General features: G+C 34.2%; 1 protein-coding gene and 1 long non-coding RNA gene across 5 annotated transcripts in view; one reads left to right on the top strand and one right to left on the bottom strand.

Annotated features, from left to right (window-relative positions):
• The window catches only part of LOC134807555 (uncharacterized), a 63,673-nt gene that overhangs the window by 32,190 nt on the left and 17,112 nt on the right, over positions 1–14,371 (top strand). Inside the window, exon 2 of the long non-coding RNA XR_010148273.1 lies at positions 7,620–7,661. This is a non-coding gene — a long non-coding RNA (uncharacterized LOC134807555). The remainder of the gene's footprint in view (positions 1–7,619; positions 7,662–14,371) is intronic.
• RERG (RAS like estrogen regulated growth inhibitor) overlaps positions 1–14,371 on the bottom strand; it is a 126,606-nt gene that overhangs the window by 16,685 nt on the left and 95,550 nt on the right. The window lies entirely within an intron of this gene.

Consider the following 14,371-nt stretch of genomic DNA (forward strand, 5'->3'; position numbering starts at 1 on the left):
TCAAATGTTACCTTTCAGTATCATACTTGAAAAATATGTCATTACTTTTCTTTATAGAATTCATGAAGTAACTTGATTAACAATGTATATAATGCAATTTTTTTCTAAGATACTTAAGCATATGTAACCTCCTACACAGTTGTGATTGTTCTTTTCTATAGGTCCCCAGGCATACAGCTATTGCTATATAACAAATCCACCCCAAAACTTTGTAGCATACAACAATAAGTATTTATTATGGAAAAATGCTGGAAATTTTTTTCCAGCTGGAAAAAGTATTATGTATTTATGGGACTGTGGTGAGTTGATTGCATTGGAAAAATGTAACTAAAAGTGTTTAAAATGGCCAGGACAGATTTTTTTTTGGTTAGGAAAAGAATTTCTGCTCCAATTAAAAGTGCTTCAAGGAATATTACTCATAACCTTCACATCATGAATGCCTTTTGAATTTTGTCTATAATCCTAGTAACATACCCTATAAAGACCCTTGATATTTAATATATACTCTACAACAGTACAACATTCATATAATAATGAAAACTTACTATGGATGTATATTAAGTGATTTATATCATTTTCATTCTGTAACCTGCAGTACCTTCACAAAAAATACATAGTTACCTATAAGTTGTAGAAACATGTAACTTTAAAATACTTTTCAAGGGACTTCTACAAAAGTTTGCCAACTTTGGGACAATTCTGTCACAAATGGTTTCAAATATTTTGTGAAAAACAAAAATCTGTGGTATATAAAGAGAAGATAAATGTGGGTAATACTAGCACAACTTTAGTCCGTTATGGGTTGTGATATGTATATTTACCACTTGTTATCTGAATTATTTTTCCTATGTTTATTTATAATAAAAAAGTTAGAAATGTTAAAGTTTAAAAACTACATGAATAAATTATAATAAACTTACATAGTATCCTAAGTATGAAACTTTTCAAGGTTGAGATGCCTCCAGGAGATAGAGTAGCTCTCTTAATTTCTCCTCCATTTTCATTTCATTATAGTACTTACAGTTTAACTACTTGACCTTACCTTGACCAGCAAAATTCAGGAGGCAATGACATACATTACCAAGCCCACAAAGGTTGTAAAATCAACACTAAATTGTTTTCAGTTTAGTTTTTGTGATCTATAGTTAAAATGTCATAATAAATAAAGCAAGTGTCTAAAAAATAATGGAAAAGAGAAGACTGAGAGGATTTAATACAACATGGGAACTGTTTTCTCATTTCATTAAGCATGACCTCAATTTAAATAATATTTTTAAAATTATAATGGAAAAAGTTTAAAAGTAATGCAGTAGTGTTATAATTATTCATCTTCATTTAGTGTATGCTCTATTCAGTTAGGCATTATGGTAAATATTTACACATGTATCTTTACTCTTCACTTCCTTATAGTGTGGAATATATGGATACGGATATGAATACGATGTATGTATATTGGTGAAGAAACCAAAGCTCAAGTTGTTTACATTTCTTCCTAAAATGTGAGCCTACTCTTTCCTAGCCTCAGGAACTACATTCTCTTTTTACAGATGAGGGCTTTGCTACCAGGGAGCTTAAGAGTCTTACTAGTGTATTCCTCTATTGTCTAAACCCTTAATTTGAAAAATTCCATGGAGAATGTTGTATATACCATATATATATATGTATTTACACACATACATTTTTACACATATAAACATTCTTCCATTTGAAAAAAATGCATCGTCTAGTCTACCTTCTTTTGTTACAAAAGAAAAGACTAAAAACCCTGGTGAAAATGAAACCTGAAATGTCTATTAAAATCTGATATTTTAGACATAAACTTCTGAACATTTATTATCCTCTTTTATTGCCTCGGTGTGGAGCACCAACACTATTCCCTTAATTCTAACACACGTGATGTGCTAACACACACTCACAGACAATGTAATTATCCTCATGATACCATTTTGCTTCACCATCTTAATTTCCTTGACTGTACATTTCTTACAGGGTTTATTGCTATTATTTTAAATATAGTGCAGGGATCATTACATATTTGGAATGTTCCATAAATACTTACAAGCTGATGTTAGTTTAGCTTAGCGCCCTTAAAAGCCCAAATAAACTAATAGCTTGTCAGTATTTTAAGCAGGTAACCCAGAATGGAACTAAGTCAAAGAAAGGGGAAAAGAAACACATATTTAAAATGTACTAACTCATATCCAGATAGCATTTCTTTTTCTTTTTCTTTCTTTTTTTTTTTTTTTTTTTTGAGACAGAGTCTCGCTCTGTCGCCCAGGCTGGAGTGGCGCAATCTCGGCTCACTGCAAGCTCTGCCTCCCGGGTTCATGCCATTCTCCTGCCTCAGCCTCCCCAGCAGCTGGGACTACAGGCGCACCCCGCCACACCCGGCTAATTTTTTTGTATTTTTAGTAGAGACAGAGTTTCACCGTGTTAGTCAGGATGGTCTTGATCTCCTGACCTTGAGATCCGCCCACTTCGGCCTCCCAAAGTGCTGGGATTACAGGCGTGAGCCACCGCGCCCGGCCCAGATAGCATTTCTACCTGCGGTATCTAAAGCAGCATCCCCTCCTCTTTAAAGTCTTCCTTGGCCTTTCCAAGCCATTAATCACTCATCTGTGACATGAAATTGTCTTTTGTGTCTTCTCTGTTATATAATGTGTACAATTACCTTGTAAACATTTATTTATATTCTTGTATGTCTTAGAAATGGTGAATGATCTGAAGTCAGAGATTAAGCCTTGTTCATCTTTATGTCCCATGGCTGGCACAGCGCTTGACATATATGTGCCCAATAGGTATTTAAGAAATGAATGAGAAAACAATGAAAATTTCTTTAAGCTATGTGGCTCCACTATTACCATTGTGCTTGGGCCTGTACTCTAGTATGTTTTTGTTACTTGAAAGGCATGTTCTTTAAAGTGGAACTTTCATTGCTTGAAAATATATTGACCACTTCTCTGGTCGGATGCCAGTCTGGTCAATCTATATTGCAAACCTGATTGAGAAAGGCAAGACCCATCACTCTTCCTCTCCTAGGCCAGAGGAATTGCTACCCCTGACCTCACACCACTATCAGCCCTAAATTTAACTCCAACTCTTAAGTGGTCAAAAGACTTCAGAGAAGTAAAAATGAGCATTACTCACAAAAATAGAGAAGACTCTACCCTAGATTTGTGGAGATAGTTTATTATTGAATGAATTAATTTTGTGGAACTAAGTATCCATTTATTAATCATATTAGTTGTTGGATTAAAGTGTATATGCTTTTAGAAAATGCCATTAGGTAAGTTTTAGCTGTTATCTTAAATAAAAACACTACTGGGATTTCTTGAAGGTTAAATATCAAAAGGAAGCTTAAGTATATATTAAATACTGACTTTAAGCTAATTTAATTTTCATAAAAACTCTTAAAAGTAGAAATTAATGTTCCCACTATACATATAAGAAACCAAAGCAGAAAAGTGAATAAACTTGTCTAATTTACAAAGCGGTTAAGTGATAAAACTGATATGAACCCAACTCTGTTTACCTTAAAACCCGTAATTTTTCCAATATACAGTACTTTTCCACTGTATTTTAATATTTCTATGTAGATGATATAATTCTACATGTTTGATTTTTTTTTTAACGTGAGCATACATCTTACGGAGAAGCATGCTTTGAGAAGGGAATATTTTGCTTGTGATTAGATTTATTCTTCCTTAGTGGAGAAAATATCCATGACCAGAAACCATGGCAACACAGAAAGAGAACATGAATTTCGTGAAGCAAGAAGAAAACTTTTAGATAAATAAGATTTTTGTTTTTTTCTTGAAAACGTCTTTAAGAATGCTGTAGATGAGGAAAACAAGTATCTGAAGATGTAGGCGATGAAGCAGTATGCGAAAAGCAAATGTTTTCTTATGAGTTTCCTCAGTCATTAACAATAAAAATTAGCATACCAGGAACCATTTTAGGCAGTGAGGAAGTCAGCAAAGAAAATAAGATACAGTTTCTATTCATAAAGTGTTGTAAGTTTGCACCTTTGCATGTCCCAGGAAAAATATAAAGATATGTGGGTAATTTTGAATAGTATCCAATTGAAGTCCTGTTATGATGTCTAGAATTCTTACTGCAAGGACTGGGTAAAAGGGAGGCCAGATTGAGGTGAGCTGGACTCACTCAAGTGCCTCACAGGGAGCAAAATTTGTGTTTTCTGGAAAAACTCTAGCAGATAAAATAGGAGTAATGTGTGTATGGTGTGTCAGCCTTATAATGGTTTGTCTTCCAGCTTAGGGACAACAACGCAGTGGGTCTCCCTAAATAAGAGGCAATTCAGCTCCTTCTTCTTCCCTCCCTCACCTGCACCTTGAGCAACCTCCTGTCAAATCAAGCCTCCAAATCGAATTTTCCAATTCCTCGTCCCCTGGGTCCAACACTTTTAGTTCTTCATACCTTGTTCCTGGGTCTTCTATCACCAACCCTCAAGTCCATGTTCTTTTTTACAGCAGTCCTTACTCTCTTTTCTGTGACCGTTCTGGTGTCCTCCAAGAAATATGGGTCATTGTGCCTCAGAAGGAGATGTGAAGTATGAGATCCCAGGACCGAGTGAGTCCCGGCCTAGAAAGCCACATGGGGACCATGACAGCTAGTTGAAGCTTCACTTTCACAGCTGTTGGTGATGGCTGAGACCAAGATTATGCCAGTTTGGAATATTGGAGCCCCTAGTCAAAGGAGATGAAAAACTATTTCTGTACTGAAGAGCTGTTCTGGAAGGGAATGGAAATGAGCTGGATTGGAAATAAGATGTCAAAAAAAAAAAACCCTCAGAAAATTATGTGATTTGAAATGTCGGATCTTTAAAAAAAGGGGGCTCAGAGCAAAGATGTGTACACAAAAACTAGATTTCAGATATATTTGCTGATAATTGAATGCAATAATTTTCAAATGCTTATCCATTTTGATCTCCTATCAAATCTATCTCTCTTTCTCCACACATGTGACTTTCACACACATTCATTTAGTCAATAAATATTTATTGACCACTGTGCAAAGCACCAAAGAAAGCAAGACTGAGAGGATGCCTAGGCATGATATTAGAAATGACTTTATATTAAAGCTAAGCCATAAGCTGAGTCTTAGAAGATTGAAGCTCACTATTTTAGGAAGAGCATTTCAAGCAGAGAGAAAGGGCCAAGACACAAGAGAGCTAGTTCAGTTAGGAATCACATGTGGTTCAGGGTGGGTAGAGTGGCATGTAGGGGGAGCTATGTTGGTAGGGGGTCAGGTTGTGAGGTTCTTTAGAGCCCAGACTATAAAGTAGCTCCTATGTCACACTAAGGAGCTTGAATTTTACTCTGAAGTTTTTGAGCATACAGGGGTTCTGAGTAGGAGAATGGCTCAATTTGATCTGATCATCTTGGGGACCGTTCATTGATTAGAAGTGGACAGTGAGGGAGAGGGATTAGTGCAAAGACTCCACATGAAATAAAAGTCTGGGGGTAGCATTATTCTTTGAGAATATAATGGGAAAACAAATTAAAAATGATGTTGGACTTGAACATGTTGAACATAAGACATTAATGAAAACATAATGTAGAGAATTGCCATCCATCCATTCATCCATCCTTTATCCTGCCATTCATCTGCCTATCTATCATACATACACAATTATTGAATGTTTATCATGCCCCAGGTACTGTGCTAGGCACTGCCCCATAAGCAGTGGACATCAAAGCCTGAAGCTGGAGGGAGTGATCCTTGCCAGAGTGCCACTTTCTGGTGGGTGGTGGCATGCAGTGGGCATGGTTAACATGGTCCAGGTAGATAGTTTAAGTAGAAGAGGACTTAACTTATAATTCTATTTTCAGATTCATCTCATGGTGGCATCTCTTGCTTTTTATGTTCTCCTCCACCTAAACTCCTCAGATGTTTTAGCTAAACTAAAAAAGTTAACAGATGAAGCCAGGGGACAAATATCTCTTCATATAGTGATTATTTCTGAAGGAACCCTTTCTCTTACCCCTTATTTCACCTGTCCCCTTTTTCTATTCCCTGTGAAGGTCAAAATAAATTGACATTGAAAAAAAAAACCATTTGGCTTTATAAAAAATAAAATTGAGCAATTTAATGGAAATTTAAAATGAATGCTATATAAAATGCATGCTTTATAATGCCAGAAGTTAAAATGAGAAGTAAATTAGTTCCAGATGGGGGTCTAGGGATTGCTTTTAAATTACTGTGTTTGCTTAAGCCTGAAAATTTTGACCAGTCTTGCATTCTCACAAAAATATCACTGAGAACACATCAGTTCTCTGTACAAATCATTTTTTAAGGCTAAGTGGTGTAATCTCCAAGAATTATTAGGGAAACATTTTTGTTTTTGAAAATCTAGCCTGGGAGTCTAGCTTCAGTGCATCTCAAGTCCTGAAAATTGACTTTTTTTTTTAACTTGGAAATGGTAAGGTAAAGGTTAATCTGATCCTGGTAATTTGGTTTTAGGCTGACACACGATGAGGGGAAAAATGGCAGAATCATTGCTTTTAATTCCTAACATGTTTGAAAAGCAGTAGAGATATTGGAATGCTTAAAAATAATGCAAAATCAAGAAAAATGTTAATTTTCTATAGAAAATTAACTTGTATAATTAAATGACACTATTTTGCTGAAGAATTTAAATTGAAAGTAAAAACAAGAGAAAATAAATTTGGAATATGGTAATCAACTAATTTGGTTTTATCTTTTTGTTTCAGTCTTGAAGGTTAATAAATCAAAAGGGTTTTGTGTCCAAGATTTCAAACCAGTTTTATATAAGTTGAAAAATATTATTTATTTTAATTTTAAAAGTGATTGTTAATAAATAAATTACTAAATTTCCCAAGTCAGTGTTTTTAATTTAATAACTTATATTTCATTCCAAGTCATCATGCTTAAACAGAATTATTTGTAAGGTATTAAGCATTTTGTTAAGTTGTCAAGGGATTTGGATATAAAATTTAGATTTTCAATTTTTACTTTTTCTTGGAGAAAGAAATACTTATGATGTTAATGCCTAAATTTTTTTCCTACACTTATGTTACTAGGGCACATAAGAAACTGACAACCGAAAACATTTGGACTTTATTGTGGACATAAAAGTGACTCAGAGTGACTAAGTATCCCAGAGAAGCAGAGGAATATCTGGCATAAACCTCGCTGGATGACCTCCTTATACAGATCCTAGGATCTTACAAGTTACTCTCTTCATCATGTCCTTTTCTCTAGACTGTTCTGGTTTCCTGTCCATATGTACACATACAGTTCATTTGCAATTCCTAAATAGGCTGTGCCCACGGATTCTAGTCCAGGGGGAAAACCTCTAACAGTAGGGTGTCTCCATTTGCAGACCAAACACCACTCCCATGGCTACCTTTACACCCCATAAGAAGACAGGAAGCCTTAAACATATGGAGAACCAGGGCCTGGTGAAATAAGGGTGTCAGTGGAAGGAATTATGGGTGTTTGAGCTGGAAAAGCACCCCCATTATGAAAAGCTTATAAGCCAGCCTAAGAAATTTCCAATTATGTTTAGGATGCTGGGAAGCCATTAAAGTGTTATAAACCAAAATATGACATGAACATCTTTTTGTTTTATAAAGGTCACTGCTGTTTCATTGCCAAGATGAACTAGGAGGATGAAGGTAAGACTGGAGACAAAAGGCTTATTTAGGAATCATTTCCAGTACTACAAAGGGAAAGAAAGTAGCACTGAAAGGTTTCCCTTTCACTCCTACCATTACTAAATGTGTCCAATAATAATTGGAAATATACAGTATGTGACCTATTTAAATTAGCTTCTTTTACTTTGCAATGCACATTTAAGGTTCATCCATGCCATTGCCTGGATTGATCACTTATTTCCTTTTATTGCTGAATATTCTATTGTATAGATATACCACAGTTTGCTTACCCAGCAACTAAATGAAGAACATCATGGTTGCTCCCAGTTTTTGGCAATTATGTTTTGGCAGTAAAGATGTGCATGCAGGTAACTGGGTAGACATAAGTCATCAAATCAGTTGGGTAAAGATTTAGATGTGTGATGGCTGGATTATGGTAAGACTTTGTTTAGCTTTGTAAGAAACTGCCAAACTGTTTTCCAAACTGGCTGCACCATTTTGCATTCCCATCAGTAACGAATGAGAGCTCCTGTTGTTCTACATCCTTCTCAGCATTAGAATATAGCTTTGTCAGGTTTTTGGCTTTGGATTTTAGCCATTCTAATAGGTGTATTGGTGTCTTGTTGTTCTAACTTGTAATTCTCTAATTACACATGATATTGGGAATATTTTCATGTGATTATTTGCTATCCGTGTATCTTCTTTGATGGGGTGTCTGTTAGATCTTTGGCCCATATTTTATAAATGAGACGTGATTTTTTACAGCAATTTTAAGTTCATAGCAAAATTGATCAGAAAGCACACAGAGTTTCCATATACTCCCTGCCCTCCCTGCCCCCACCCTGCCCCCCAACACACAGCCTCCCCCATTATTCATATCCCACACTAGTGTGGTAACTTTTTTTTTTTTTTTAACAATGATGAATCTACATTGATACATTATTATTACCAAAGTCCATAGTTTTTACTATGGTTCACTCTTGGGGTTGTATATCCTGTGGAGATTTTATATATATATATATATATATATATTTATATATATATATATGTACATGTAACTACTATTATAGTATCATGTAGAACAGTTTCACTGTCTAAAAGTTCTCTGTGTTCTGCCTATTCATCCCTCTCTTCCCCCTAAATCTTAACAATCTCTGATCGTTTTACTGTCACCATAGTGCTGCCTTTTCCAGAATGTCATATAGTTGGATCATGTAGTGTGAAGCCTTTTCAGATTGCCTTCTTTCACTTAGTAATATGCATTTAAGTTTCCTGCACGTTTTTTCATGGCTTGAGAGCTCCTTTCTGTTTAGTGCTGAATAACATTCCATCGTCTGATGTACCACAGTTTGTTTGTCCATTCATTTACTGAAGAAAAACTTAGTTGCTTCCAAGATTTGGCAATTATGAATAAAAGTTATACAAATCTCCACGGACAGGTTTTTGTAGGGACATACATTTTCAGACTATTTGGGTAAACATCAAGGAATTTGATTCCTGAATCATATAGCAAGAGTACCTTTAGCTTTTAGTAAGAAACTGCCAAACTGTCTTCCAAAGTAGCTACACCACTTTTGATCCCCACCAGCAATGACTGAGAGGTTTTTTTTTTTGCTCCACATCCTCACCAGCATTTGGTGTTGTCAGTGTTTTGGATTTTGCACATTCTAATAATGTGTAGTTGTATCTCACTGTTGTTTTCATTTGCAATTCCTAAATGATACATGATGTTGAGAATCTTTCCATATGTTTATTTGACATCTGTATATCTTTTATGGTGAGGTGTCTTTTCAGATGTTTTACCCATTTTTTTAGTTGACTTTTTTCATTGTTGAGTTTTAGAAGTTCTTTGCCTATTTTAGATCACAGTCCTTTATCAATTATGTCTTTGGCCAATATTTTCTCCCAGTCTGTGGCTTGTCTTATGATTCTCTAGACAGTGTTTTTTTCACAGAGAAGTTCTTAATTTTAATAATTTTTTTAGAAATTATTTCTTTCATGCATCATTACTTTGTGTTGTATAAAAAAGTCACCACCATACCCAAGGTCACACAGATTTTCTCCTATGTTACCTTCCAGGAGTTTCATAGTTTTACCATTTACATGTAGTTCTGTGTCTCATTTTGAGTTAATTTTTGTGACTGGCATAATATCTATATCCAGGTTCATTTTTTTCTTTTTCTTTTCTTCTTTTTGCATGTGGATGCCCAGTTGTTCCAACATCATTTGTTAAAAAGACTATATTTTCTCCACTCTATTATCTTTGCTTCTTTACCAAAGCTGACATTATTTGTGTGGGTCGATTTCTGATTTCTCTATTCTGTTCCATTGGTCTATTTATCTATTTTTTCACCAATATTATACAGTCTTCTGATTACTGTAGCTTTATAAAACTTGAAGTCAGTCCTCTGATTGTCCTTCTCATTTAACATTGTGTTATCTATTCTGGATCTTTTGCCTTTCCATATAAACTTTTTATTTTTCTTTTATTATATATATTTTTAGATGGAGTCTTGCTCTGTTGCCCAGGCTGGAGTGCAGTGGCGTGATCTTGACTCATTGCAACCTCCACCTCCTGGGTTGAAGCAATCCTCCTGCCTCAGCCTCCCAAGTAGCTGGGATTATAAGCATGCACCACCATGCCCTAATTTTTGTATTTTGGTAGAGATGGAGTTTCACCATGTTGGCCAGGCTGGTTTGAAACTCCTGACCTCAAGTGATCTGCCCACCTCAGCTGCCCAAAATGCTGGGATTACAGGCATGAGTCACCATGCCCAGCCTCCATATAAACTTTAGAATCAATTTGTTGATATCCACGATACAATTTGCTGAAATTTTTATTTCAATTGCATTGACTCTGTAGACCAAATTGGGAAGAACTGACATCTTGACAATACTGATTCTTTCTATACATGAACATGAAATATTTCACCATTTACTTAGTTTTTCTCTAATTTCTCTTATCAGAATTTTGTAGTTTTCCCCATAGAGGTCTTGCACATAGGTCTCGCACATATTGTTAGATTTGTGGCTAAATATTTCATCTTGTGCTAACATAAATGGTAGAATGTTTTAAATTTCAACATTTGTTCCACTTGTTCATTGCTGGTATACAGGAAAGTGATTGACCTGTATCCTGTAATCTTTCCGTAATTGCTTATCTGATCTGGGAGTTTTTTGTCTATTCTTTTAAAATTTTCTACATAGACGATCATATAATTTGTGAACAAAGACAGTTATATTTTTTCTTCCCAATTTGTATTTTCCTTTTTTGTCTTATTCCATAAGCTAAGACAAGCATTATGATGTCAAAAAGGACTGGTCAAAGGAGACATTCTTGCTTTCTTACTGACCTTAGAGAGAAAGCACTTGCTTTCTCACCATTAAGTGTAAGGTTAGCTATAAGTTTCTTGTAAAATGTTCCTTATCAAGTTGAGAAAGTTCTCCTCTATCCCTAGGTTGCTGAAAGTTTTTATCACCCATTAGGGTGTTAAGATTTTGTCAAATGCTCTTTCTGTGTCAGCTGGTATGATCATGTGATTTTTCATTCTTCAGCCTTGATTTGATAAATTTCATTAGTTAATTTTTGAATGTCAACCAGTCTTGCATATTTGGAATAAATTCCACTTGGTCATGGCATATACACCTTTTTATACATTGTTGGATTCAATTTGTGAATATTTTATTGAAGATTTTTGCATTTATGTTCATGTGCCTTATTGGTCTATAGTTTCCTTTCCCTGTAATACCTTTGCCTGCTTTTGGTATTAGGATAATACTGGCCTCATAGAATGAGTTAGGACGTATTCCCTTTGCTTCTATTTTCTGGAAGAAATTACAGAGAGTTGCTAAGATTTTTTGCTTAAATGAGAGAACTCACTAGTGAACCCATCTGGGCATGGAACTTTCTGTTTTGGGAGGTTATTGATTATTGATTTAACTTCTTTAATAGGTATATGCCTGTTCTCGTCTATTTCTTCTTGTGTGAGTTTGGTAGATTGTGTCTTTCAGGGAATTTGTTTATTTCATCTAGGTTCTAAAATTTGTGGGCTGAAATATTTGCCCATATAGTATTCCTTTATTATCCTTTCAATGTCCATGGGCTCTGTCGTGATATCTATCCCCTCTGTCATTTCTGCTGTTAGTAATTTGCATCTTCTTTTTCTTGGCCTGGCTAAAGGCTTGTCAATTTTATTGATCTTTTCAAATAATTAATGTTTAGTTTTGTTAATTTTTCTATAGATTTTCTATTTTCAATTACATTGATTTCTGTTCTAGTTTTTATTATTTCTTATCTTCTGTTTATTTTGTGTTTAATTCACTCTTCTATTTCTAGTTTCCTAGAAATAGGCGGAAGCTTATTTTATTGATTTTAGATCTTTATTCCCTTTTAATACATGAATTCAATGCTACAGATTTTTCTTTAATCACTGCTTTTGCTGTATGACACAAATTTTGATAAGTTGTATTTTTACTTTCACTTAGTTCAAATTATTTTAAATTTCTCAAGAGGTTTTCTTTCACCCATATGTTATTTAGAAGTGTGTTGTTGAGTCTTCAAGTATGTTGGGATTTTTCCAACAATCTTTCTGTTGTTGATTTCTAGCTTAATTCCATTGTGGTCTGAGAACATGCTTTGTATGATTTGTATTCTGTTAAATTTTTGAGGTGTTTTTTATGACCTAGAACGTGGTCTATCTTATGAATGTTCTGTGTAAGCTGAAGAAGAAAAAATGTGTATTTTGCTGTCATTGGATGAAGTAGCCTATAGATGTCAATTATATCCAGTTTATTTATGGTGCTGTTGAGTTGAACTATGTCCTTACTGATTTTCTATCTGCTGGATCTCTCCATTTCTGATAGCAAGGTGTTGAAGTCTCCAGCTATAATGGCAGATTCGTCTATTTCTCCTTAAAGTTCCATCAGGTTTTACCTCACACATTTTAATGCTCTCTTTTTAGGCCCATATATATTAAATATTACTATGACTTCTTGGATAATTAACTCTTTTATCATCATGTAATGTTCCTTTTAATCCATTATAATTTTCCTTTCTCTGAAGTTTGTTCTGTCTGATATTAATATAGCTATTCCAGTTTTTTTATTGACGTTATATTTCTTTCTCTATCCCTTTACTTTTAATCTATATGTGTCTTTATATTTAAAATATATTTTATATTGGATGCATCTGACAGTCTCTTTTAATTGATGTATTTAGATCATTGATATTTAAAATGATTACTGATATATGAAATTAATATCTATCATATTTGTTATGTTTTCTATTCATTGCCTTTCTTCTTTGTTTCTATTTTTTGTCTTTTACTTTTTTCTACCTTTTTTGGTTTTAACTGAGCATTTTATTTGATTCTATTTTCTCTCCTTTTTTATTATATCGATTTTACTTCTTTTTTTCCTTCATTTAGTACTTGCCCTGGAGTTTGCAAAAAAATATGAATTTACAACTAATCCAAGTCCACTTGCAAATAACACTACAACACTTTATGGGTAGAGTAATACCTTATAATAATAAAATAATCCTAATTCCTCCCTCCTGTCCATTGTATCTTCGTTGTCACTCATTCAACTTATACATGAGCAATTATAAATACATTGTTTCCTTTACTACATTGAACAAACTGTTATTTGTTAGATAAATTAAAAGTAAGAAAAATTAAAGTTTTAATTTTACCTTTAAAATTACCTTTTTCTGTAATGCTCTTCCTTTCTTTAAGTACAATCCAGTTTCTGAGATGTATCATTCCCCTTCTCTGAAGAATGTATCGTATCATTTTTTTTTTCAAGGCAGGTTTATTGGCAGCAAATTCCTTCAATTTTTGTTGCCCAAGAAAGTCTTAATTTATCCTTCACTTGTGAAGAGTAATTTTTCAGGGTATAGAATTCTAGGTCGGTGGATTTTCTTTTTGTCAAAATGCTTCAGATATTTCATTTCGCTCTTTTCTTGCTTGCATAATTTCTGAGGAGAAGTTTGAATATGATATACCTGGCTGTCATTCTTTCGCATTTATCCTGCTTGTGTTCTCTGTGCTTCCTGAATGTGTGGTCTGGTGTCTGACATTGGGGGAAACTCTCAGCCATTATTTTTTCAAATACTTCTCTTATTTCCTATTTCCTCTCCTTCTGGTATTGCCTCTCCATGTATGTTGCATGGAAAATAACATACATTTGTACCACAGTTGTACCACAGTTCTTGGATATTCTGTTCTATATTTTTCAGTGTCTTTTCTCTTTGCTTTTCAGTTTTGCCAGTTTCTATTGACATATCCTTGAGCTCAGAGATTTTTTTCCTTTGGCTGTGCCCAGACTCATCAGCAAAGAGACTGAGGAAAAAGGCATTTAAAGGCATTCTTCATTTCTGTTATAGACATTTTAATATCTAGCATTTCTTTAGAGGTCTTTCTTAGAATTTCTATTTACATTAACCATGAGCTTTTGCATATTGTTTACTTTTTTCCAGTAGAGACTTTGGCATACTCTACCCATTTTTAAATTAGTTTATTTTTTTCTTATTGTTGTTTTAATACTTCTTTGTATATTTGGGATGTAAGTCCTTTTGCACATATGTGTTATTTGCTTTGTGAATAACTTTCTAACTCTGTGGCTCATCTTTTCATTCTATTCACAGTGTCTTCAACGTAACAGAAGTTTTAAATTTTAATGAAGTCCAATTATCAACCTTTTTTTATTTTCATGGATCTTTCTTTTGATGT

Source organism: Pan troglodytes, chromosome 10 (assembly GCF_028858775.2).
Source record: "Pan troglodytes isolate AG18354 chromosome 10, NHGRI_mPanTro3-v2.0_pri, whole genome shotgun sequence".
NCBI classification, from domain to species: Eukaryota; Metazoa; Chordata; class Mammalia; order Primates; family Hominidae; genus Pan; species Pan troglodytes.